At 40.2% G+C, this 25,000-nt stretch overlaps 1 protein-coding gene across 3 annotated transcripts in view; it reads right to left on the bottom strand.

Moving 5' to 3' along the window:
* Positions 1–25,000, bottom strand: part of DUSP16 (dual specificity phosphatase 16) — a 168,020-nt gene that overhangs the window by 54,987 nt on the left and 88,033 nt on the right. The window contains exon 1 of one of the 3 annotated variants that reach the window (XM_053718910.1): positions 21,023–21,042. The exons of the other annotated variants lie outside the window; for them this stretch is intronic. The gene's annotated coding sequence lies outside the window, so the exon portion shown is untranslated. Of the gene's footprint in view, positions 1–21,022; positions 21,043–25,000 lie in introns of those variants that run through there. 3 annotated transcript variants of the gene reach the window in all.

Here is a 25,000-nt window from a genome sequence, read left to right as displayed (position 1 = left end):
TATCTAGTTGACTAACCTAGTTACAGACCCCTGCATGTATGATGTTTGTCCTTAGGTATTTGAACTAGAAAGCTTAACAGTGTTTATAACAGACCAGTGTTTGACTGAAATATATACAAATGGTCCGTATCATTTGATTTATTCCCAGTAATTTATTAGGTCAAACCTGGAGTTAAGGCCCTTTGGAACTCTGGTGTCTAATTTGAAATACCAAAATATTTCTCTTTTGGCTAAGAGCTGCTCAAGGTCGCCACCACGTTTGGGTAATACCACTTTCTCTATGGCACACCACTTAAAAGTACTTAATGTGCTTTTATGTTTCTCAGCAAAATGTTGCACAAGTGGAGTAGTGGCCCTACCTTGGCTTATCGTAGAAAGATGTAACCTGATTCGGGTATTTACGTCCCTTGACGTGAGACCTACGTACTGTTTCTTGCATGCTGTTATCATGCTGATATCAGATATATAACATGAGTGGTTATGCAATTTAGACATGAATGTATGTCATATTTAGTGCCCAATGCCACAGACTCAAAATCTTTGGTAATTTGTACAAACTCGCATAGACGACAATAGTAACTCCCACATCTGTACATACCAACATGTGTGAGCCATGAACTATTTGCATTGGATACTTTCTTCAATTGGGTAGGTGCCAATATGGAACCTAAGGTTTTGCTCTTTTTATAGGAACATCTTATTCCTGTTTTAACTACCTTTAGCAACTGGTCATCTGCCGCAAGCAGTGAGAAATTCTCTCACTATTTTGCATATCTCGTAATATTGAGAGCTGTATTCTGTTACAAAATTGACTCTCTTGCTTTTGGATGCTTCCCTCTCTGATCTTTTGTTGTATTTGAGTAATTCAGATCTTGGAATATTCTCAACTATTGCCTCTGCTCTATCCAAGTCCCTCTTTGGATATTTTCTTTTTCTCAAATTTTGTTTGAGATCACTGGCCTTATGTTTGAATTCAGAGGGATCCTGAGCAGTTGAGCTTCAACCTGATTAATTGGCCCTTGGCTATCGCAAACCTTATCTGCTTTCGATGGCAGCTTTGGCCATGTAGTATGGTATATCCCTTTATGGGTTTGTGATACACGCAAGTGGCAACTTTCTTGCCAATGATGCCTCTGAGGGATAAATCCAAGAAATGTATTTCCACAGGATTGGTTTCATGAGTGAATCTCAAACCCATATCGTTGCTGTTGAGGTATGTCAAACAGTTCAATGCTTTCCTCTGGTCCCTTCCAGACCAACAACAGGTCGTCTATGTACCTGTAATATAATTTTATGTTACCTTTGTGAGGATTGCCATCTCCATAGATGCGGCACAGCTCCCACCAGCCTAGATATAAATTGGCGTAGGATGGTGCAAATTTTGCTCCCATAGCTGTGCCGCACCTCTGGAGATAGCAATCCCCCTCAAATTGAAAAAAGTTGTGGGTTAGAAGAAACTTCACTACTCTCAAAATAAAGTTCTGAAAGTCAACACTGTAGTTAGAATAATTGTACAGAAAAAGTGTATAGCTTCCAATCCCTTGTTGTGGGGGATGGAAGAATACAATGCGGCAACATCCACAGTAAGCCACATAAAGCCACTATCCCACTCAAACTGTTCTACAATGTTGATGACATGCTTGGTGTCCTTCAAATGAGATGCCAATTGTGTCACTAAGGGTTGCAATATGGAATCGGTCCACTGTGATAGATGTTCTAAGAGTGAACCGATGCAACTCACAATGGGCCTTCCTTGTACATTGGTGACAGATTTATGTACTTTAGGAAGATGGTGAAAACAGGGGGTCCGAGGATGTAGTACGTATAAATATGCCACTGTCTGGTCATCCAGGAACCCCTGTTCCCTACCATCGTCCAAAATGTTCTTGAGTTCCAGCTGATAGGCCCGTGTGGGATCTCTGTCTAGTTTAACATAGTCATGCAGATTATGCAGTTGGCGATTGGCCTCTGCCACATAATCTATCCTATTCATAACAACAACTGCACCGCCCTTATCTGCGGTGCGTATGACCAGATTGCTGTTTTTCTCAAGGTCACTCAGTGCTTTTCTTGGATTATAGGATAGGTTGTGTTTAGTATTGGTGCACGAACCAGCCAAATTGATCAAATCTGTTTCCACTCTTTGTTGGAAGGTTTCCAAAATCATCCCTCTGTTGTGAATGGGATAAAAGGTCGAATTGTTTTTAAAACTAGACGCCCTACTTGTGGTGTTAGAGAGACTTCTAGATTCACTTTCCAAGGAGTGTAGGGCCACAACATCACAGAGTTCATTAAAGTCATGTAAAGTGTTATTCTCTTGATTCTGTGATGCTGCTCCCCTCCCAATGTTTGGAGTCATGTCTCCTGCGCCAAAATGTTTTTTTAAAGTTAAATTTCTAATAAGGCGGTTCACGTCCAACAAAGTTTGGAACAGATTGAAATTGCTCGTGGGTGAGAAACCTAGTCCCAAGGACAACACCTGTATCTGTTCTTTAGAAAGTGTATGTGAGGAGAGATTCAATACACTGTATATCATTTGTACTTGGTTTGTGGGCGGTTGACCCTCAATTGGTACCTCCCTGTTCCTTCCCCTTGTGTCTGCTATAGGCCTCCAGTTTGATCTTGGGTCTCTCGAAAAACCTGAGAGAATACTTGTTCAAGATCAGAATTCACAGTCCCTTGTGCACTTGTAATTTGCATAGAACTATGTGCATGTGTAGAACTATGTGTGTGCATAGGTTCATAATGGGTTACTTGTTGTAATTGTTTGTTGTCTTTCTGTCTGACTACTGGACCACCTGATAACCCTATTCTCGAACCTGTATGTATGACAGGGGCAGTAGACATATTAGAGGTGGAAGGGACCGAAGTACCAGAGGTAACCGCAGATACAGTGCACGCTGTTGATCCTTCATCAGATGAATATTCTGAATCACTCCCAGAGAATGTAACATTCTTCTGTTGTTTGTTGCCTCTGCGGTTACCTCTTTTCTTATTTGGAAACTGGGTATGTCTAAATTCTCCCCTTTTCTTTCTATTCCAGATATATAGTGTCTGTTTGGTAGTCTGATCTATCCCGCAAGAATTTAGAATGTTTCTTTTCCATTACAACACTCTTACCCCTGGCCACAATGCCTCTAAGTATAGTGTCAAATTTCCCAAACTGTGGATCGCCAATGCGTTTATCCATTTCAGTTTGTAAATCTGAAATTTCATTCTTTATCCCAATTAATTGTCTGGATTTAAACTCCTTTAACATTTTCATAAATTTCATAGAACAATCAGTTAAGGTTAAATTCCACTCCTTAATAAACATACATACATATACACACTCACATATATATATATATATATACACATACACACACACTCTATTACTGGGGGGGGGGGCATGGAAAAGGTAGGGCGATGGTTAAAAGGGGTGCCAGTAAAAGTGTGTGTATATATATATATATATATATATATATATATATATATATATATATACATATATATATATACATATATATATATATATACACACACACACACATACATACACACTTTAAAAAAAAAAATCATGAGGTTTTACTTGCAAACTAATTGCAACAGTCTAAGTCTGAAATTTACCATCACTTTAAGAAAAGGGAGGGAAAGCTTTGCCAGGACTAATCCTACATATGGAAATTTTGGTAAGCATGATATATTTTCCATTTATCTTTCCTAACTTGTGCACTCAGCAAAGGAGATTTACCAAACAGTAGAAAACAATTAGTAATCATGCTGAAAAGAACAGGAAGTCAACACAGAACTTTTCATCCTAAATGCCTATGAATCATGTAAGAACGCTAAACATCTGCTTACAATAGGTCCACAGACAAGGTGTCTGCTACAGCTGTCCGTAGTGAAAACTGATCTTTTGCAATGAATTTTAAACCACAGTGGCACATGTGCCTACATGATGTGATAATATGAGGTCATGCAGCAAATAATAGATATGTAATTAGTACTGACCTTTGAAATATTGCTGGTGACTTCACAAGTCCATCACAGCTTGCCTCCAGACTGTCATCCAATATGGATGTATAAACACCAGCCTACATGTGAGTTGTAAAGGCATTCACTGGCATTGTATTAGGACAAAATGAAGAAATAAAAATCTTGAGACATGAAACTCAAAAATAACCTTATTTAAGAATTCAGGAACTGGCTTTTTTTTTGGTGATAGACCAAATAGGGAGTACAGCAGGACTGTTGTGTGGAAGAGTTAGGTCAAAACAAAGCATGTCTTCAGAATGAGATTCCAGAAGTATTATCCCTGCAATTGTTTCCAGGACTCAAGTAAAATCCACAAAAGACTTGAAGAGGCAAAATAATGAAATAACCTATGTTCATGGTTCACGACAGCCATATGTTCTTCTGTCCCTCTAAGTTCCTCCAGAGATTTACATATACATATACATCATATACATTATATATATATATATATATATATATATATATATATATATATATATATATATATATATATATATATATATATATATATATATATATATATATATATATATATATATATATATACACACACATACATACACACAGGTGGCCCTCGTTTTACAACGGTTCAATTTACACCGTTTCAGAACAACAACCTTTTTTCCCCAGTCATGTGACTGCTATTGAAAAGCATTGAGAAGCAGTGCATTTATTAAAATAGCCAGTAGGTGGAGCTATCCGCTTGTGTTGCAGCAAAGCCAAGCAAGCTGAAATTAATCCGTTTAACCAGACCTGAGCTATCAAGCAGATTTAAAAGCCTGTCTATAAATCAGTCCAGATTGGAATGCATAGAAAGAACTGTTTGCAGAAAAATGCAAGTGAAGTCTGTGTTGTGTGATTATTTTATTAGATTTATAATGCTGTTTAGCAAATGTTTTTGCTCATTTAACTTAGTTTAATTATATATTCTGTGTTGTGTGATTATTTTATTAGGTTTATAATGCTATTTAGCCTTTAAAGTCTTCATTTCAAAGCTTTAAAAATAATGTATTAGGTGTTACTTATGACAATTTTGAGAGGGGCCCGGAACCTATATCCCTCACTTCCCATTGACTTACATTATAAACTGGGTAAATTGTGATTGGTTAATTTTTTTGTGGTAGATTCTACTGATTGGTTAATGAGTGAACCTGCCCATCAAATTGATCTAATTGGTTAATGCACTTAACTGACAAGAATTAACATTCAATTATTTTATTTTTTTAGAGCGTACCCAGAAGCAAGTGACCGAAGAAGTACCTGTTGCTGGTGCGGAATAATTACATTTTAAGGGTTATTAATGTATTTTTAAATTAAGGCCTTTTTATTTTAATTTCCAAGTGATTAGGTTTTGGCAGGGGTTAGATGTTTGTAGTCACTTAGGAGGAGGAGGTTAGATATTAGTGGGGTTTCCTGTTGTTGGTGGGTATAGCTGTGAAAGGAATGCTACCTGGGATAGAGTTTATGAATAACTGATTTGGGGGGTCCGTTCTGGCACAGTTTACTGCAGTGGGTACAGGAATATATTTATGCAACATAAATACCAGTGTTATAGTGGATGGCACCAACATCACCTTACCTGGCAGGCCATAGTGACCAGCTATAAGAAGTCAGGCAAGAGCTACAACATTGGATTATTTATCTCGTGTGACTCATTAAGAAATGTGGAAAAAAAATGATACCAGCTATAACACCAACTAATATACATCAAAGAACTTTGCTAGCAGATTCAATTTCAAGCAAGGAAACTGTTGTGTTCTCTGGTTATAGCATTCTCTGGAACATTGTTACTCACCTTTACAAAAGGCACCACACTAACTCATATAAGATTTATTTACATTGCTGACGTTTATTAAGTTATACGATACCCTTTTCCCAAGGACCATACACTTTCCTTGTGCTTTTTCATTCACAAACGTATACAAAAGGATACCAATGAAATATACCATTATGAAAACAACAAGTAAAAACTAAAGAGTATATAATACAAAGAAAAAAACCATCAGACTGCATCCATCTCAGAAAAATCTTAAAACATGATAGTAACCTAAAGATGTAAACACAACAGTGTTTCCAACACCAGATCAGTAAGTCCAAATGTTCGTTTTTTGTTTTTTAAATATGTCAAATGTAGGGTTTGTTTATTCGGATGAATGAGAGAACTTAAAATCAGTACGTTTTGACAAGACAGGTGCATGTGCTTGTTTAGTGCTAGTCTCACTAGAACAGGGTTCTTCAAACCACGGGTTGGGACCCATTACTGGGTCACAACAACATGTTTACTGGGTCGCGACTTGTGTGTGTTGTAGGAGAGTGTGTGGTCTGTGTGTGTTATTATCTTTTACAACATTTTCAAGTGTGACTACAATAAGGAATAAAGTACGCACACATTTTAGTCACTGTGCAAAAAATTGCAGCTATCTTGTTGTATATCACTTCAGAAATGTTCAGAACAGGGGTCTCCTGGGTACCCTGACATTTAAAATGTTCAAATTCTACCGAGATCATCCAAGATTTTGAGTCAATTTTCTATACACAAAAATGTTTTACTTATTTATTGGACACAGTTATCCATGGTACACCCTTTCACATCTTACGTTTTGAATACTGCCTCTCGGCTTTACTAGACCAGTTTTATACATGCTTCCATAATTAGCCATTTCCTTTTTCCTACTCTATTCCCCTGCAGAGAGTGGTTCATTTTTATTTCATGATTCTTATGCAACGTTTGTTAACCTTGTTTTATAATTAGTTTGCACATTCTTGTGTATTTCATACATAACCATCTTCTTAAAGGGACACTGTACCCAAATTTTTTCTTTTGTAATTCAGAAAGAGCATGCAATTTTAAGCAACTTTCTAATTTACTATTATCAATTTTTCTTCGTTCTCTTGCTATCATTATTTGAAAAAGAAGGCATCTAAGCTTTTTTTTTGGTTTCAGTACTCTGGACAGCACTTTTTTATTGGTGGATGAATTTATCCACCAATCAGCAAGGACAACCCAGGTTGTTCACCAAAATGGGCCGGCATCTAAACTTACATTCTTGCATTTCAAATAAAGATACCAAGAGAATGAAGAAAATTTGATAATAGGAGTAAATTAGAAATTTGCTTAAAATTTCATGCTCAATCTGAATCACGAAAGAAATTTTTTGGGTACAGTGTCCCTTTAAGCTTCGGTCAGTTTTTAGACTTACTTGTATTTTCTACTCTTCGGATCGCAGCTGGACTTTTAAACTTTCTTTATATACGAATTACGCTCTCTTTCACATTAGACTACAATTTTGTAATAAGCAAGTTGCAATTATCAACCTACTGCTTATGTTGCTTATGCATACTTGTATTATCTTTATTTTCATCAATAAACTGTTAAAATAAATAAAATGTAAAAAAAAAATAAAAAAAAATTTCAGAACAAGCATAAAAATAGCGTCACAAAAGGTATTTGGTATCATGGCACTGGGTGTAGGGAAAAAAGTTTGAAGAACCCTGCACTAGAAGACAGAACCAAGGACATCTTGGCTAACAAACATCCCAACAGGATGGTCTCATTTTATGATATTCAATCCACTCCTGGGAGAATAAACATACTGACAATCCTTTCTATCTAATAAATGTAATTTAAAAAGATCTAGGACTGCAATCCTCCAATACTGGGCCAGAATAATCTGTCAAGAGAGACTGCAGAGAAAATGTCTGAGAAATGCTTATTCCTAGAGGGACAAAAAGAAAAAAAGAAAAAGAAAAGAGAAAATAAAGAAATATCTACTTATCCTGTTCCAAATGAGTGAGGCTGAAAAGCATTATGGATAATAATATATACTGTGCACATGCAAAGGCAGAAATACCCTTAATTAAAAAAAACAAAATTTATGCTTACCTGATAAATTTATTTATTTCCGGACATGGAGAGTCCACTATGTCATTCCAATTACTAGTGGGATATTCACTCCTGGCCAGCAGGAGGAGGCAAAGAGCACCACAGCAAAGCTGTTAAGTGTCACTTCCCTTACCCATAACCCCCAGTTATTCAGCCAAAGGAAAATGGAAAAGAAGATAACACAAAAAGGTGTAGAGGTGCCTGAGGTTTAGTAAAAAATTACTGTCTAATCTAAAGGGTGGGGTCGTGGACTCTCCATGTCCGGAAAAAATACATTTATCAGGTAAGCATAAATTTAGTTTTCTTTCCTAAGACATGGAGAGTCCACAATGTCATTCAAATTACTAGTGGGAACCAATAACCAAGCTAGAGGACACAGAATGAACAGGGAGGGAGAATAAGACAGGCGGACCTAAACAGAATGCACCACCGCTTGAAGAACCTTTCTCCCAAAGGAAGCCAAAGCAGAGGCAAAAGTATCAAATTTGGAGAAAAGTATGCAGAGAGGACCAAGTTGCAGCCTTGCAAATCTGTTCCACAGAAGCTTCATTTTTGAAAGCACAAGAAGAGGAGACAGCCCTAGTAGAATGAGCTGTAAGTCTCTCAGAAGGCTGCTGTCCAGCAGTCTCATAAGCAAAACGAATCATACTTCTCAACCAGAGGGAAAGAGAAAAAGAAGACATAGCCTTCTGACCCTTACGCTTTCCAAAGAAACAAACAAACAGGGCAGTAGCTTGTAGGTAGAATTTTAGAGCATGCACCACATCCAAGTTGTGCATCAGACGTTCTTTATGAGAGGAAGAATTAAGACAAAGAGAAGGAACACCAATCTCCTGATTAAAATTTCTATCCAAAACCACCTTAGGGAGAAACCCCAATTTAGTATGAAGGACCGCCTTATCTGCATGAAAAATAAGGTAAGGCGAATCGCACTGCAAAGCCGAGAGTTCGGAATCTCTCAGAGCAGAAGAAATAGCAATAAGAAACAAAACCTTCCAAGATAACAGCTTAATATCTATGGAATGCAATGGCTCAAATGGAGCCTGCTGCAAAACTCTAAGAACTAGGTTAAGGCTCCAAAGAGGAGCAGCAGATTTAAACACAGGCCTGTTTCTAACCAGAGCCTGACAAAAAGATTGAACATCTGGCAGATCCGCCAGACGCTTATGTAAAAGAATAGATAATGCAGAAATCTGACCTTTCAGAGAACTGACGGACAACCCTTTCTCCAGACCATTATGGAGAAGAGACAAGCACACCAATAAAAAAAGGTATTAACGCCATACCTTAATGGTAAATCTTTCGCGTAACAGGCTTGTGAGCCTGAATCATAGTATCAATGACAGACTCAGAAAACCCACGCTTAGCCAGAAATAAGCGTTCAATCTCCAAGCAGTCGGCTTCAGAGAAACGAGATTTGGATGGAAGAAAGGACCCTGAGTTAGAAGGTCCTTCCTCAGAGGTAACCTCCAAGGTGGAAGAGATGACATCTTCACTAGGTCCGCAAACCAGATCCTGTGAGGCCATGCAGGAGCTATTAGAATTACAGACGCTCTCTCCTGTTTGATACGAGCAATGACTTGTGGAAGGAGAGCAAATAAAGGAAACAGGTATTCTAGATCGCAGTCCCAAAGAACCGCCAGAGCATCTATCAGGGTGGCCTGAGGATCTTTTGACCTTAAACCGTACCTTGGAAGCTTGGCATTCTGACGAGACATCATCAGATCCAACTCCGGCACCCCCCACTTGAGGGTTAACCTGAAGAACAACTCCGGATGGAGAGCCCACTCCCCGGGATGAAAGGTCTGTCTGCTCAAGAAATCCACCTCCCAGTTGTCCACTCCTGGAATGTGGATGGCAGATAGACAATTGTGAGCTTCCGCCCACTCCAGAATGCGAGTCACCTCCTTCATGACCAAGGAACTCCGAGTTCCTCCCTTGTGGTTGATGTAAGCCACTGAGGTGATGTTGTCCGACAGGAACCTGATAAACTGGGCATAGGACAACTGATGCCAGGCCATCAAATCATTGAAGATCGCTCTCAACTCCAAGATGTTTATTGGAAGAGAAAACTCCTCCCGAGTCCATAGGCCCTGAGCCTTTACCGAGTCCAAGAATGCTCCCCAGCCTAGCAGGCTGGCATACGTGGTCACAATCACCCAGGAGGGTCTCCGGAAGCATGTGTCCTGAGACAGATGATCCTGAGAAATCCACCACGAGAGAGAGAGTCTTGTCAACTGGTCTAGATCTATCCTCTGAGACAAATACGAATGGTCTCCGTTCCATTGTCTGAGCATGCATAATTGCAGAGCTCTCAAATGGAATCGAGCAAAGGGAATAAATGTCCATAGAAGCGACCATCAGACCAATTACCTCCATACATTGAGCCACTGATGACCAAACAGTAGACTATAGAGAGAGGCAAGTAGTGAGAAGCTTGGCTCTTCCGTCAGAATTTTTTTTCACAGATATGGAATCAATGATGGTCCCTAAGAAAACCACCCTTGTAGCTGAAACAAGGTCTCACTTTCCAGCCGTGGGAACGTAGAAAAGACAAGATCTCTGTTTGAGAGAGTATGCTTTTTTAAAAGATGGCGCCTGAACCAATATGTCGTCCAGGTAAGATGCCACCGCAATTCCCTGAGACCTGACAACTGCCAAGAGAGCCACGAGAACCTTTGAGAAGATTCTGAGAGCTGTGGCTAGTCCAAACGGAAGAGCCACAAACTGAAAGTGCTTGTCTAGAAAAGCAAATCTCAGGAACTGGAGATGATCCCTGTGGATGGGAACATGAAGATACGTGTGCTTCAGGTCTATGGTTGTCATGAACGGACCCTCTTGGACCAAAGGAAGAATGGAACAAATGGTTTCCATTTTAAAGGACGGTACCCTGAGAAACTTGTTGAGACACACTTTAAGTTCCCTCTTTTTTGGGAACCACAAACAGATTTGATTAAAATCCTAGACCCTGTTCTCTTAATGGAACAATCAGTCCCAGGGAGGAAAGGTCCTGAACGCAGCTTAAGAATGCCTCTCTTTTTTCCTGATCCAAAGATAACCTTGAGAGGAAAAATCTGCCCTTGGGAGGACGAGATTTGAATTCTATTTTGTACCCCTGAGAAACTATGTCCACAGCCCAAGGATCTGGGTAATCTCGTATCCACGCTTGACAAAAAAAAGGAAAGTCTGCCCCCTACTTGATCCAATTCCAGACCGGGGGCAGACTCTTCATGTTGACTTAGTCTCAGCAGAGGGCTTCTTTGATTGCTTTACCTTATTCCAAGACTGATTGGGTTTTCAAGAAAACTTGGACTGCTCCTAATTGGAGGAAGGAGAGGAAGACTTTTGACCTTTGAAGTTATGAAAGGACTAAAAATGACTTTGACGTCCTTTAGGTCTATTCTTCATGGACCCTTTTCCACCCGTAATTTCAGAAATTATCTCCGCCAGACCAGGACCAAACAGGGTCTTACCCTTGTAAGGTTGCGACAGAAGCTTGGACTTGGGGGTAACATCAGCTGACCATGATTTTAGCCACAGAGCCCTGTGGGCTAGGACAGTGAAGCCCAAAATCTTGGCTCCCAGTCTAATGACTTGCATGTTAGCATCAGAAATAAAGGAATTGGCTAGTTTGAGAGCCTTAATCCTATCCTGGATCTTCTCCAACGGAGTGTCCTCTAAAATCAGTTCTGACAAGGCATCGCACCAATAAGATGCTGCACTTCCTACTGTGGCAATACAAACTGCAGGTTGCCATTGAAGTCCCTGATGAACATACATTTTCTTTAGATAAACCTCCAGCTTTTTGTCCATGGGATCCTTAAAGGAACAGCTATCCTCAATATGGATTGTAGTTCTCTTAGCCAGAGTAGAAATAGCCCCTTCTACCTTAGGCACCATGCGCCATGAATCTCTAATGGAGTCAGCAACAGGAAACATCTCTTTAAAGACGGGAGATGGGGAGAAAGCTATCCCTGGCTTTTCCCATACCTGTGTAATAATCTCCGTTACACGGTCTGGAAAAGGAAACACTTCCACAGAGGAAGAAACATAGTATTTGTTAAGCTTACTAGATTTCTTAGGGTTGACGGTGACAGGAGAGTCGGAGTCATCCAAAGTAGCCAGTACCTCCAATAAACGAAGGTGTTCAAGCTTATATCTGAAGTTTACTTCTTCAGCATCAGACAAAGGAATTATACTGTCAGAATCTGAGATTTCACCCTCAGAGGCTACCGAAGTATCCTCCTCATCAGACTTATGAGGAAGGTCCACCTTCGCGGCAGCAGATGGGACAGACACCTTACCATCTGACAAATGTTTAGATTTCCTCTTGCGTTTCCCCAACATGGGAAAAGCAGATAATACCGCAGAGGATATCTGTGCAGCAAAATCTGATGGCAAATAAACTCCTTGAGGAGACTGAGAGGAACTGCAGGTCACTGTATGTGACTCCATTGAGGCTTGGGACGTTTGACGAGAAAGATGTGGCATTGCCTTAACAGCATCATCCTGAGAGACATTAGGTTTAGAAACATTGAAATGTAAAGATACATTTCTTGTTTTATCTAGACATGAGGAACAAAATTACATGGGTAACACAATTTGGGTCTCAAGACACAAACATGTGTCCATAACAACAGACTCCTGCTCCATGTCCATAGCTTAAAATATTACCAGAGATACAGGAATGACAAGTAAAATAAATAAATTGACACTGTCACTTTAAATTTAAAAATTTACTCAGGAGCGAATTTGCGCTCAAAAACATACCCCTTATTAAGGACCTCTACACCTCAGCAGACTGATGTGCCCTACCTGCCCCTCCGGAGTACAAAAAAATCTTGCCAGAATAAACCTGCCGGTCTCACAGGGAAGACTAACAGATTCGACTAACACAGCCGACGCCGCTCCGATCAGATCTGAGAGCGAAAGAGAGGGAGTCGTGAACGGCTGAAAATGAAACTATGCATCAAAGTAAAAGCGTGCGTTTTAGAAGCCATTTAAAACCGAACAGTAAACTGACACATTCAGTCCTAAGTCTGCCGTTCTCACTCTGAAACCTTGTGCTGACAAAGTGGGGGGGAAAAAAAACTGACACAAGTCCCAATAAGACCCACACAGTCTTAATAAATAAAATGAGTCACAGATTTTAAGTTAACTCCTTCATACCCATAAAGGAAGATTAACCCCTAAGTCTCCTGTCACATACGTTTTATGTGCCTGCACACTGCCTAAATAAAATCCTCTACTAAGGATATAGCATGTCCCAAAAAAATAATGCAGAGAAATCCTCTTAAAAGGGACACTAAACCGAAATATTTTCTTTCATGACTCAGGTAGAAAACAGAATTTATGTTTACCTGATAAATTACTTTCTCCAACGGTGTGTCCGGTCCACGGCGTCATCCTTACTTGTGGGATATTCTCTTCCCCAACAGGAAATGGCAAAGAGCCCAGCAAAGCTGGTCACATGATCCCTCCTAGGCTCCGCCTACCCCAGTCATTCGACCGACGTTAAGGAGGAATATTTGCATAGGAGAAACCATATGATACCGTGGTGACTGTAGTTAAAGAAAATAAATTATCAGACCTGATTAAAAAACCAGGGCGGGCCGTGGACCGGACACACCGTTGGAGAAAGTAATTTATCAGGTAAACATAAATTCTGTTTTCTCCAACATAGGTGTGTCCGGTCCACGGCGTCATCCTTACTTGTGGGAACCAATACCAAAGCTTTAGGACACGGATGAAGGGAGGGAGCAAATCAGGTCACCTAAATGGAAGGCACCACGGCTTGCAAAACCTTTCTCCCAAAAATAGCCTCATAAGAAGCAAAAGTATCAAACTTGTAAAATTTGGTAAAAGTGTGCAGTGAAGACCAAGTCGCTGCCCTACATATCTGATCAACAGAAGCCTCGTTCTTGAAGGCCCATGTGGAAGCCACAGCCCTAGTGGAAGGAGCTGTGATCCTTTCAGGAGGCTGCCGTCCGGCAGTCTCGTAAGCCAATCTGATGATGCTTTTAATCCAAAAAGAGAGAGAGGTAGAAGTTGCTTTTTGACCTCTCCTTTTACCAGAATAAACAACAAACAAGGAAGATGTTTGTCTAAAATCCTTTGTAGCATCTAAATAGAATTTTAGAGCGCGAACAACATCCAAATTGTGCAACAAACGTTCCTTCTTCGAAACTGGTTTCGGACACAGAGAAGGCACGACTATCTCCTGGTTAATGTTTTTGTTAGAAACAACTTTTGGAAGAAAACCAGGTTTAGTACGTAAAACCACCTTATCTGCATGGAACACCAGATAAGGAGGAGAACACTGCAGAGCAGATAATTCTGAAACTCTTCTAGCAGAAGAAATTGCAACTAAAAACAAAACTTTCCAAGATAATAACTTAATATCAACGGAATGTAAGGGTTCAAACGGAACCCCCTGAAGAACTGAAAGAACTAAGTTGAGACTCCAAGGAGGAGTCAAAGGTTTGTAAACAGGCTTGATTCTAACCAGAGCCTGAACAAAGGCTTGAACATCTGGCACAGCTGCCAGCTTTTTGTGAAGTAACACAGACAAGGCAGAAATCTGTCTCATCAAGGAACTTGCAGATAATCCTTTTTTCCAATCCTTCTCGAAGGAAGGATAGAATCTTAGGAATCTTAACCTTGTCCCAAGGGAATCCTGTAGATTCACACCAACAGATATATTTTTTCCAAATTTTGTGGTAAATTTTTCTAGTTACAGGCTTTCTGGCCTGAACAAGAGTATCAATAACAGAATCTGAGAACCCTCGCTTTGATAAGATCAAGCGTTCAATCTCCAAGCAGTCAGCTGGAGTGGGACCAGATTCGGATGTTCGAACGGACCTTGAACAAGAAGGTCTCGTCTCAAAGGTAGCTTCCATGGTGGAGCCGATGACATATTCACCAGATCTGCATACCAAGTCCTGCGTGGCCACGCAGGAGCTATCAAGATCACCGACGCCCTCTCCTGATTGATCCTGGCTACCAGCCTGGGGATGAGAGGAAACGGCGGGAATACATAAGCTAGTTTGAAGGTCCAAGGTGCTACTAGTGTATCTACTAGAGTCGCCTTGGGATCCCTGGATCTGGACCCATAGCAAGGAACCTTGAAGTTCTGACGAGAGGCCATCAGATCCATGTCTGGAATGCCCCACAGTTGAGTGATTTGGGCAAAGATTTCCGGATGGAGTTCCCACTCCCCCGGATGCAATGTCTGACGACTCAGAAAATCCGCTTCCCAATTTTCCACTCCTGGGATGTGGATCGCAGACAGGTGGCAGGAGCGAGTCTCCGCCCATTGAATGATTTTGGTCACTTCTTCCATCGCCAGGGAACTCCTTGTTCCCCCCTGATGGTTGATGTACGCAACAGTCGTCATGTTGTCTGATTGAAACCGTATGAACTTGGCCCTCGCTAGCTGAGGCCAAGCCTTGAGAGCATTGAATATCGCTCTCAGTTCCAGAATATTTATCGGTAGAAGAGATTCTTCCCGAGACCAAAGACCCTGAGCTTTCAGGGATCCCCAGACCGCGCCCCAGCCCATCAGACTGGCGTCGGTCGTGACAATGACCCACTCTGGTCTGCGGGAGGTCACCCCTTGTGACAGGTTGTCCATGGACAGCCACCAACGGAGTGAGTCTCTGGTCCTCTGATTTACTTGTATCTTCGGAGACAAGTCTGTATAGTCCCCATTCTACTGACTGAGCATACAGTTGTAATGGTCTTAGATGAATGCGCGCAAAAGGAACTATGTCCATTGCCGCTACCATCAAACCTATCACTTCCATGCACTGCGCTATGGAAGGAAGAGGAACGGAATGAAGTATCCGACAAGAGTTTAGAAGTTTTGTTTTTCTGGTCTCTGTCAGAAAAATCCTCATTTCTAAGGAGTCTATTATTGTTCCCAAGAAGGGAACTCTTGTCGACGGAGATAGAGAACTCTTTTCCACGTTCACTTTCCATCCGCGAGATCTGAGAAAGGCCAGGACTATGTCCGTGTGAGCCTTTGCTTGAGGAAGGGACGACGCTTGAATCAGAATGTCGTCCAAGTAAGGTACTACAGCAATGCCCCTTGGTCTTAGCACCGCCAGAAGGGACCCTAGTACCTTTGTGAAAATCCTTGGAGCAGTGGCTAATCCGAAAGGAAGCGCCACGAACTGGTAATGCTTGTCCAGGAATGCGAACCTTAGGAACCGATGATGTTCCTTGTGGACAGGAATATGTAGATACGCATCCTTTAAATCCACCGTGGTCAAGAATTGACCTTCCTGGATGGAAGGATTGTTCGAATGGTTTCCATTTTGGACGATGGAACCTTGAGAAACTTGTTTAGGATCTTGAGATCTAAGATTGGTCTGAACGTTCCCTCTTTTTTGGGAACTACGAACAGATTGGAGTAGAACCCCATCCCTCGTTCTTTTAATGGAACAGGATGAATCACTTCCAGAAGATAACCTTGGGAGACTATTTCTAGCGCCCAAGGATCCAGAACATCTCTTGCCCAAGCCTGAGTGAAGAGAGAGAGTCTGCCCCCCACCAAATCCGGTCCTGGATCGGGGGCCCGCATCTCATGCTGTCTTGGGAGCAGTGGCAGGTTTCTTGGCCTGCTTTCCTTTGTTCCAGCCTTGCATTGGTCTCCAGGCTGGATTGGCTTGAGAAGTATTACCCTCCTGCTTAGAGGACGTAGCACTTGGGGCTGGTCCGTTTCTGGGGCCAAACAGTGTTTTCCCCTTGAAAGGAATGTCAAGCAATTTGTTCTTGGAAGACGCATCCGCTGACCAAGATTTTAACCAAAGCGCTCTGCGCGCCACAATAGCAAACCCAGAATTTTCCGCCGCTAACCTAGCCAATTGCAAGGTGGCGTCTAGGGTGAAAGAATTAGCCAATTTAAGAGCACGAATTCTGTCCATAATCTCCTCATAAGAAGAAGAATTACTAATAATCGCCTTTTCTAGCTCATCGAACCAGAAACACGCGGCTGTAGTGACAGGGACAATGCATGCAATTGGTTGTAGAAGGTAACCTTGCTGAACAAACATCTTTTTTAGCAAACCTTCTAATTTTTTATCCATAGGATCTTGGAAAGCACAACTATCTTCTATGGGTATAGTGGTGCGCTTGTTTAGAGTAGAAACCGCCCCCTCGACCTTGGGGACTGTCTGCCATAAGTCCTTACTGGGGTCGACTATAGGAAACAATTTTTTAAATATGGGGGGAGGTACGAAAGGTATACCGGGCCTGTCCCATTCTTTATTAACAATGTACGCCACCCGCTTGGGTATAGGAAAAGCTTCGGGGGGCCCCGGGGCCTCTAGGAACTTGTCCATTTTACATAGTGTTTCTGGAATAACCAGATAATCACAATCATCCAAATTGGATAACACCTCCTTAAGCAGAGCGCGGAGATGTTCCAACTTAAATTTAAAAGTAATCACATCAGGTTCAGCTTGTTGAGAAATTTTTCCTGAATCTGAAATTTCTCCCTCAGACAAAACCTCCCTGGCCCCCTCAGACTGGTGTAGGGGCCCTTCAGAAACAATATCATCAGCGTCCTCATGCTCTTCAGTATTTTCTAAAACAGAGCAGTCGCGCTTTCGCTGATAAGTGGGCATATTGGCTAAAATGTTTTTGATAGAATTATCCATTACAGCCGTTAATTGTTGCATAGTAAGGAGTATTGGCGCGCTAGATGTACTAGGGGCCTCCTGTATGGGCAAGACTGGTGTAGACGAAGGAGGGGATGATGCAGTACCATGCTTACTCCCCTCACTTGAGGAATCATCTTGGGCATCATTTTACTAAATTCTTTATGACATAAATCACATCTATTTAAATGAGAAGGAACCTTGGCTTCCCCACAGTCAGAACACAATCTATCTGGTAGTTCAGACATGTTAAACAGGCATAAACTTGATAACAAAGCACAAAAAACGTTTTAAAATAAAACCGTTACTGTCACTTTAAATTTTAAACTGAACACACTTTATTACTGCAATTGCGAAAAAGTATGAAGGAATTGTTCAAAATTCACCAAAATTTCACCACAGTGTCTTAAAGCCTTAAAAGTATTGCACACCAAATTTGGAAGCTTTAACCCTTAAAATAACGGAACCGGAGCCGTTTTTATATTTAACCCCTTTACAGTCCCTGGAATCTGCTTTGCTGAGACCCAACCAAGCCCAAAGGGGAATACGATACCAAATGATGCCTTCAGAAAGACTTTTCTATGTATCAGAGCTCCACACACATGCAGCTGCATGTCATGCTGTTCTCAAAAACAAGTGCGCCATACCGGCGCGAAAATGAGGCTCTGACTATGATTAGGGAAAGCCCCTATAGAATAAGGTGTCTAAAACAGTGCCTGCCGATATTATTTTACAAAAAATACCCAGATTAAATGATTCCTCAAGGCTAAATATGTGTAAATATGATCGATTTAGCCCAGAAAATGTCTACAGTCTTAATAAGCCCTTGTGAAGCCCTTATTTACTGTCTGAATAAAAATGGCTTACCGGATCCCATAGGGAAAATGACAGCTTCCAGCATTACATCGTCTTGTTAGAATGTGTCATACCTCAAGCAGCAAAAGACTGCTCACTGTTCCCCCAACTGAAGTTAATTCCTCTCAACAGTCCTGTGTGGAACAGCCATGGATTTTAGTAACGGTTGCTAAAATCATTTTCCTCATACAAACAGAAATCTTCATCTCTTTTCTGTTTCAGAGTAAATAGTACATACCAGCACTATTTTAAAATAACAAACTCTTGATTGAATAATAAAAACTACAGTTAAACACTAAAAAACTCTAAGCCATCTCCGTGGAGATGTTGCCTGTACAACGGCAAAGAGAATGACTGGGGTAGGCGGAGCCTAGGAGGGATCATGTGACCAGCTTTGCTGGGCTCTTTGCCATTTCCTGTTGGGGAAGAGAATATCCCACAAGTAAGGATGACGCCGTGGACCGGACACACCTATGTTGGAGAAAATACAATTTTAAACAACATTCCAATTTACTTCTATTATCTAATTTGCTTCATTTTTTAGATATGCTTTGTGTAACAAATATCAATGCACATGGGTGAGCCAATCACAAGGCATTTATGTGCAGCCACCAATCAGCAGCTACTGAGCCTATCTATATATGCTTTTCAGCAACGGATATCAAGAGAATGAAGCAAATTAGATAATAGAAGTAAATTAGAAAGTTGTTAAAATTACATGCTCTTTCTAAATCATACAAGAAAAAAAATTGGTGTTTCATGTTCAGTTAAGAGCAAGTCTCCAAGACCTAGAAGACAAAAGCACTTACCTGCAAATACAGCTGTCCGGCAGGAAGAAAGCTCACAAGGCATGAAAGGACACATACTCCTTACAGAGACCTGTAGAAAAAGAAAGAACAGAGTAACCAACTCTGGCTTTCTATACCAAGGGCAGCAAATATGTTAGAAATCTGAGCAAGGACCAACTCACTACTTTCTAAATGCTTAAAAGCCACCACTACTCTTAATCAAGAGATTGACGTGGACACAGCTAAACCCAAATCCTTGCTTGCAGGGAAAAGTACCCCAAAAAAGGAATCAATATCTTCAGACACCAAACTTCACCTCCTCCATTGACAGAGGCAAAGAGAATGACGGGGGATATGGGTAAGGGAAGTGACACTTAAAGGGACAGTTTACTCAAAAATTTTCTCCCCTTTAACTTGTTCCCAATGATCCACTTTACCTGCTGGAGTGTATTAAATTGTTTACAAGTAGATCCTTTACCCTTATATTGGCTTTTCAAACAGTTGATTTAGCATGTGGCATCCCTACCTATTCTGAAAGTTTGTGGCCGCAGGTCCCAGCAATAGATAAGCTTTGTAAACACAGCCAACAGAAGAAATTATACTCCCAGTAGGATATAGCAGAGATAAGGTAATAAAATGTTGAATTTCCAATGTTCTCTCCAAGTACTGGTGATTGTTTTATAGACAGATATAAGATAAAGAAGCAGGTATATGTACACAATGTGATACAGTAATAAGATCTGATTATACCTACAAGCTCAACCCATTTTATTAGGTTGTGGCTTCAAAACACAAAATCACAAATAAACCTTAAAAAGCTAATTTTCATACATTTTTTACTACGCAGTTGGTAAAAAAAGCAATTGTAAACACATTAAGGGAAAACTATTTTACAGTATACTGTCCCTTTAACAGCTTTGTTCTGTTGCTCTTTGCTTCCTGCTGGCCAGGAGTGAATACCCCACTAGTAATTGGAATGATGTTGTGGACTCTCCATGTCTTAGGAAAGAATTAATTCATACAATGTTCTTCCAGGACCTATTTAACAGGCACACTTCCCAGCGGATTTAATGTTTGCTACACACATTATTATTAAATCAAATTTATTTTAAAAATGTGTGCTTTGGATAGCTTACATAACATTTATAAATAACAGAAAAAGTAATAATATTGCAAAATATTACACGGTTCCCATCAGAGTACTTCAGAACGCCAACAGGATGGCAAAATGTTCTGTGAAGAACACTAACATATGTAATAAAAAAATTATAATAAAGAAACAATTAAAGGGACAATGAACCCAAATTATTTCTTTCATGATTCAGAGAAAGCATGCAATTTTAGCAACTTTCTTATTTACTCCTATTATCAATTTTTCTTCGTTCTCTTGCTATCTTTATTTTAAAAGCAGGAATGTAAATCTTAGCAGCCAGCCTATTTATAGGTTCAGCACCATGGATAGGGCTTGCTTAGCTACCAATAAGCAAGCATAAATAACCCAGGTTCTCAACCAAAAATGGGCCGGCTCCAATGCATCACATTCCTGCTTTTTAAATAAAGATAGCAAGAGAACGAAGAAAAAAATGATAATAGGAGTAAAAGATAAAGTTGCTTAAATATGCATGCTCTATCTGAATCATGAAAGAAAAAAATTGGGTTTAGTGTCCCTTTAAGTACATGTAAAGAACTAACACCTGATACAGTTCTAAGCAACAAACAGCCTAGCCTGTATGGTCGATTGTCACCTTGTGCAGGTTACACATTTTATTGCGACTGTGTCATGCTGAGCAACTGCCGATTGAAAATAAAAAACTTACTTGGAAAATCAGGGCAATGTGCAAATATGTGCAGTACCCAAAAGAAAGTGTAAAGGTGACGTCATCAGATGCCACATGAGGTGTGTACAGAGTCTTGTTGGTATCAATACTTGTCACTGAAACACATGGATCCACAATGGATGTGTATGCGAGTTGCATATATGATACATATAGACAGACAGATATGAATGTAAAAGTGGTGTGATCTAGAAAAAGCACAGAGCCTTGAGTCACTGACAAAATAGTGTGTATCATTTACTTGTACAGAGTAAAATGTATCCTGTTTTAGCTCCCTTTATGTTTTTGTTTGTCTAGAATTATGTGTATAAATAGTTTATTTTATATAGAGAAACATTTTGAGTTTTAAGCAATCTGATGCTAATGTTAATGGACCGGTCATAGAAAACGGAGTGGAAATATCTCCTCACCATATGTACATCAGTCTTTAAATGCAAAAACAGGTGACAGTGGCATATGTCCAAGGTCATCAATGTCCATTCCAGGTCCTGCTGTCACATGGCTCTCAGCCATACAGAGCTTCCAGGACAGTCAGGTTAGGAGGAGTCATGTATTTTACCACACATTTATAGTACTGACCTTCAAATCCCCTCCTGAATTTATACTGTGACAAACCATTGAATCACTTTGGGCGAAGTTGAAGGGGGTTATAGATGGCAGAAGGATTCAATTCAAACAAGAGAAGCTCACTGCATCACCTTTGTAACCCTATTTATTACACTATATGCCCATCCTCAAATCGCCATCTCTCACAACCAAAATATGCAATAAATTAGTAAATCTATATACAACTAACAGCCAAACAGAGATATTTGTTATTGTATATATATGTACATATATATCTCTCAAATAAAACATAATGCCTGTATGTTATAGGTCAAAATGCAGGGAAGCAAGAAATATTAGCCCAGAGTGCACACTGTGAGAGGCCATTCAGCACACAGAACACTGCATGCACAAGTTATGTGGTACTGAGATATTATATGGATGTGTATTGCAATAAAAAAGTAATACTCTGGCTTTGTTTCACTTTGACGCAAGAAGTTTATAAACAGATTCAGAGCGCATAATACATTTCCTGGCACCATAAAAGGGATATGAAACACAACAAAAATTATTTTGTGATTCCGACAGAGCTTACCATTTTAAAAAAGTTTACAATTTACTTCTATTATCAAATTTGCTCCACCCCCAAGATATTCTGTGTTGCAAATGGATATATTTTTTGCAAAAATACTGCCATATAGTGCTCTAGAAATTGGCCGACTCCTAAGCATATGTCCCTGCTTTTCAACAAACGATACCAAGAGAATAAAGGAACATTGATAATAGAAGTAAATTAGAAAGTTGTTTAAAATCACATGTTCTATCTGAATCATAAAATAAACTATTTGGGTTTGAGAGAAGCAGCTTTACTAAGTGACACATTACCCTATCAGTGGGGGCAGCAGGGAATCCAGACACAGACTTGAAATATCTCAGCTTTAATTAAGGCCTGAGGCTTCACACCTAGTAGGAATAGGACAGAGAAAACCGGCTGGTGTCTGCCATTTATTACTGCTTTTCTAATTACAGACGGTCACATTTTCATTCTGTATTCCTAGTAGATAAAGCTGATTGTTACAAGCTGTACACTTTTATACCAACATTTTAGCAATCATTATAGTGATAAACATGCTGTAATGAGTTACAGTGTGTAATTTTATCACTCGTGACGCTGCACAGCTATATATGAAACATAACCAACGGTAAGTACTTATAAAATGTCTACACTAAAAATAACAGTGTATACAAAAATAAAATAAAGGCTATGTGATAAAGTCCAATATGTAAATGATCTCTTAAAGGGAAAGAACATGAATAGAGTCCCAAAATCACTTGGTTGTAGTGGTGATCTTCACCCACCTCACAGAAGAGAAAGAAAAAAAAAAACATAATAGTGAAGACTGTAAGAATAATGTGGCGCAAGCACAATGGAATGATACTCACACTTTTCTGAGCTATCACTAAACTCTTAGTTGTTAGGTAGAATGTTTTAAAGTCCCACGGCTCCCCTGGAAACTCAGGAAGTCCAAAGTAAGTTAGAAAAGCAATATTTATTCTAAAAACAGAATTACAGACTGTATACACAAGGTAAAAACACAGCATGCAAGTAACAGATCTCGAATCTAGAGGCCCACCAGGTCCATAACAAGTTTACACGGTATGCTTGAAGAACCTTTCAGTGTCATACACAAGTCCGTTATAGTCCTGTAACATCCATCCAACATACACTGTGTTTTTAAACTGCACAGCTATGTGCTTAACCCCTGCAAGTGGGTTAAACACATAGTGAAAAGTATTGATCGGGACCTGCAGAGAACTGCTGGTTCAGAGCAAAAACAAAATTTATGCTTACCTGATAAAGTTATTTATTTCCGGATATGGTGAGTCCACAATGTCATCAATTACTAGTGGGAATATCACTCCTGGCCAGCAGGAGGAGGCAAAGAGCACCACAGCAAAGCTGTTAAGTGTCACACCCCTACCCATAAACCCCAGTCATTCGACCGAAAGGAAATGGAAAAATGAATAACACAAAGGTGTAGAGGTGGCTGAGATTTAGTAAAAAAATAACTGTCTTAAAGAAAAGGGTGGGGTCGTGGACTCACCATATCCGGAAATAAATAAATTTATCAGGTAAGCATAAATTTTGCTTTCTTTCTTAAGATATGGTGAGTTCACAACGTCATCACTTACTAGTGGGAACCAATACCCAAGCTAGAGGACACAGATGACTAGGGAGGGAGAACAAGACAGGCAGACCTAAACAAAAAAAGGCACCACCGCTTGAAGAACCTGTCTCCCAAAAGAAGCCTCAGCCGAGGCAAAAGTATAAAATTTGGAAAAAGTATGCAGAGAGGACCAAGTTGCAGCCTTGCAAAACTGTTCCACAGAAGCTTCATTTTTGAAAGTCCAAGAAGAGGAGACAGCCCTCGTGGAATAATCCGTAATTCTCTCAGGAGGCTGCTGACCAGCATACTCATGAGCAAAACAAATTAAACTTCTCAACCAGAGGGAAAGAGAAGTAGCAGTAGCTATCTGATCCTTACGCTTTCCAGAGAAAAAAACAAACAAGGCAGAGGACTGGCAAAAATCTTTAGTCGTCTGCAGGTAGAATTTTAGAGCATGCGCAACGTCCAAGTTGTGTAACAAACATTCCTTATGAGAAGGAGGATTAGGACATAGAGAAGGAACAACAATTTCCTGACTAATATTTCTATCCGAAACCCCCTTCGGAAGAAAACCCAACTTAGTATGAAGAATCGCCTTATCAGAATGAAAGATAAGGTAAGGCGAATCACACTGCAAAGCCGAGAGTTTAGAAACTCTCCAAGCAGAAGAGATAGCAACCAGAAACAAAACATTCCAAGATAACAACAATATCTATGGAATACAATGGCTCAAACGGAGCCTGCTGCAATATTTTAAGAACAAGATTAAGGCTCCAAGTAGAGCAACAGGTTTAAACACAGGCCTGATTCTGACCAGGGCCTGACAAAATATTAAACATCTGGCACATCCGCCAGACCTTGTGAAATAAAATAGATAATGCAGAAATCTGACCCTTCAGAGTACTGACTGACAACCCTTTCTCCAGACCATCCTGGAGAAAAGACAAAATTCAAGATTCACACCAATAAAAGGTATTTACGCCATATCTTATGGTAAATATTTCTATTAATAGGCTTGCAAGCCTGAATCATGGTCTCAATGACCGACTCAGAAAAATCACGCTTAGACAGAACTAAGCGTTCAATCTCCAAGCAGTCAGCTTCAGAGAAACGAGATTTGGATGAAGGAATGGACCCTGAGTTAGAAGGTCCTTCCTCAGAAGCAACCTCCAAGGTGGAAGAGATGACATCTTCACTAGGTCTGCATACCAGATCCTGCAAGGCCACGCAGGAGCTATTAGGATTA

This window comes from Bombina bombina, chromosome 6, assembly GCF_027579735.1.
Source record: "Bombina bombina isolate aBomBom1 chromosome 6, aBomBom1.pri, whole genome shotgun sequence".
Taxonomy (NCBI): domain Eukaryota; kingdom Metazoa; phylum Chordata; class Amphibia; order Anura; family Bombinatoridae; genus Bombina; species Bombina bombina.
The sequence above is the reverse complement of the archived record's forward strand: the minus strand, read 5'-3'. Positions and strand labels throughout refer to the sequence as shown.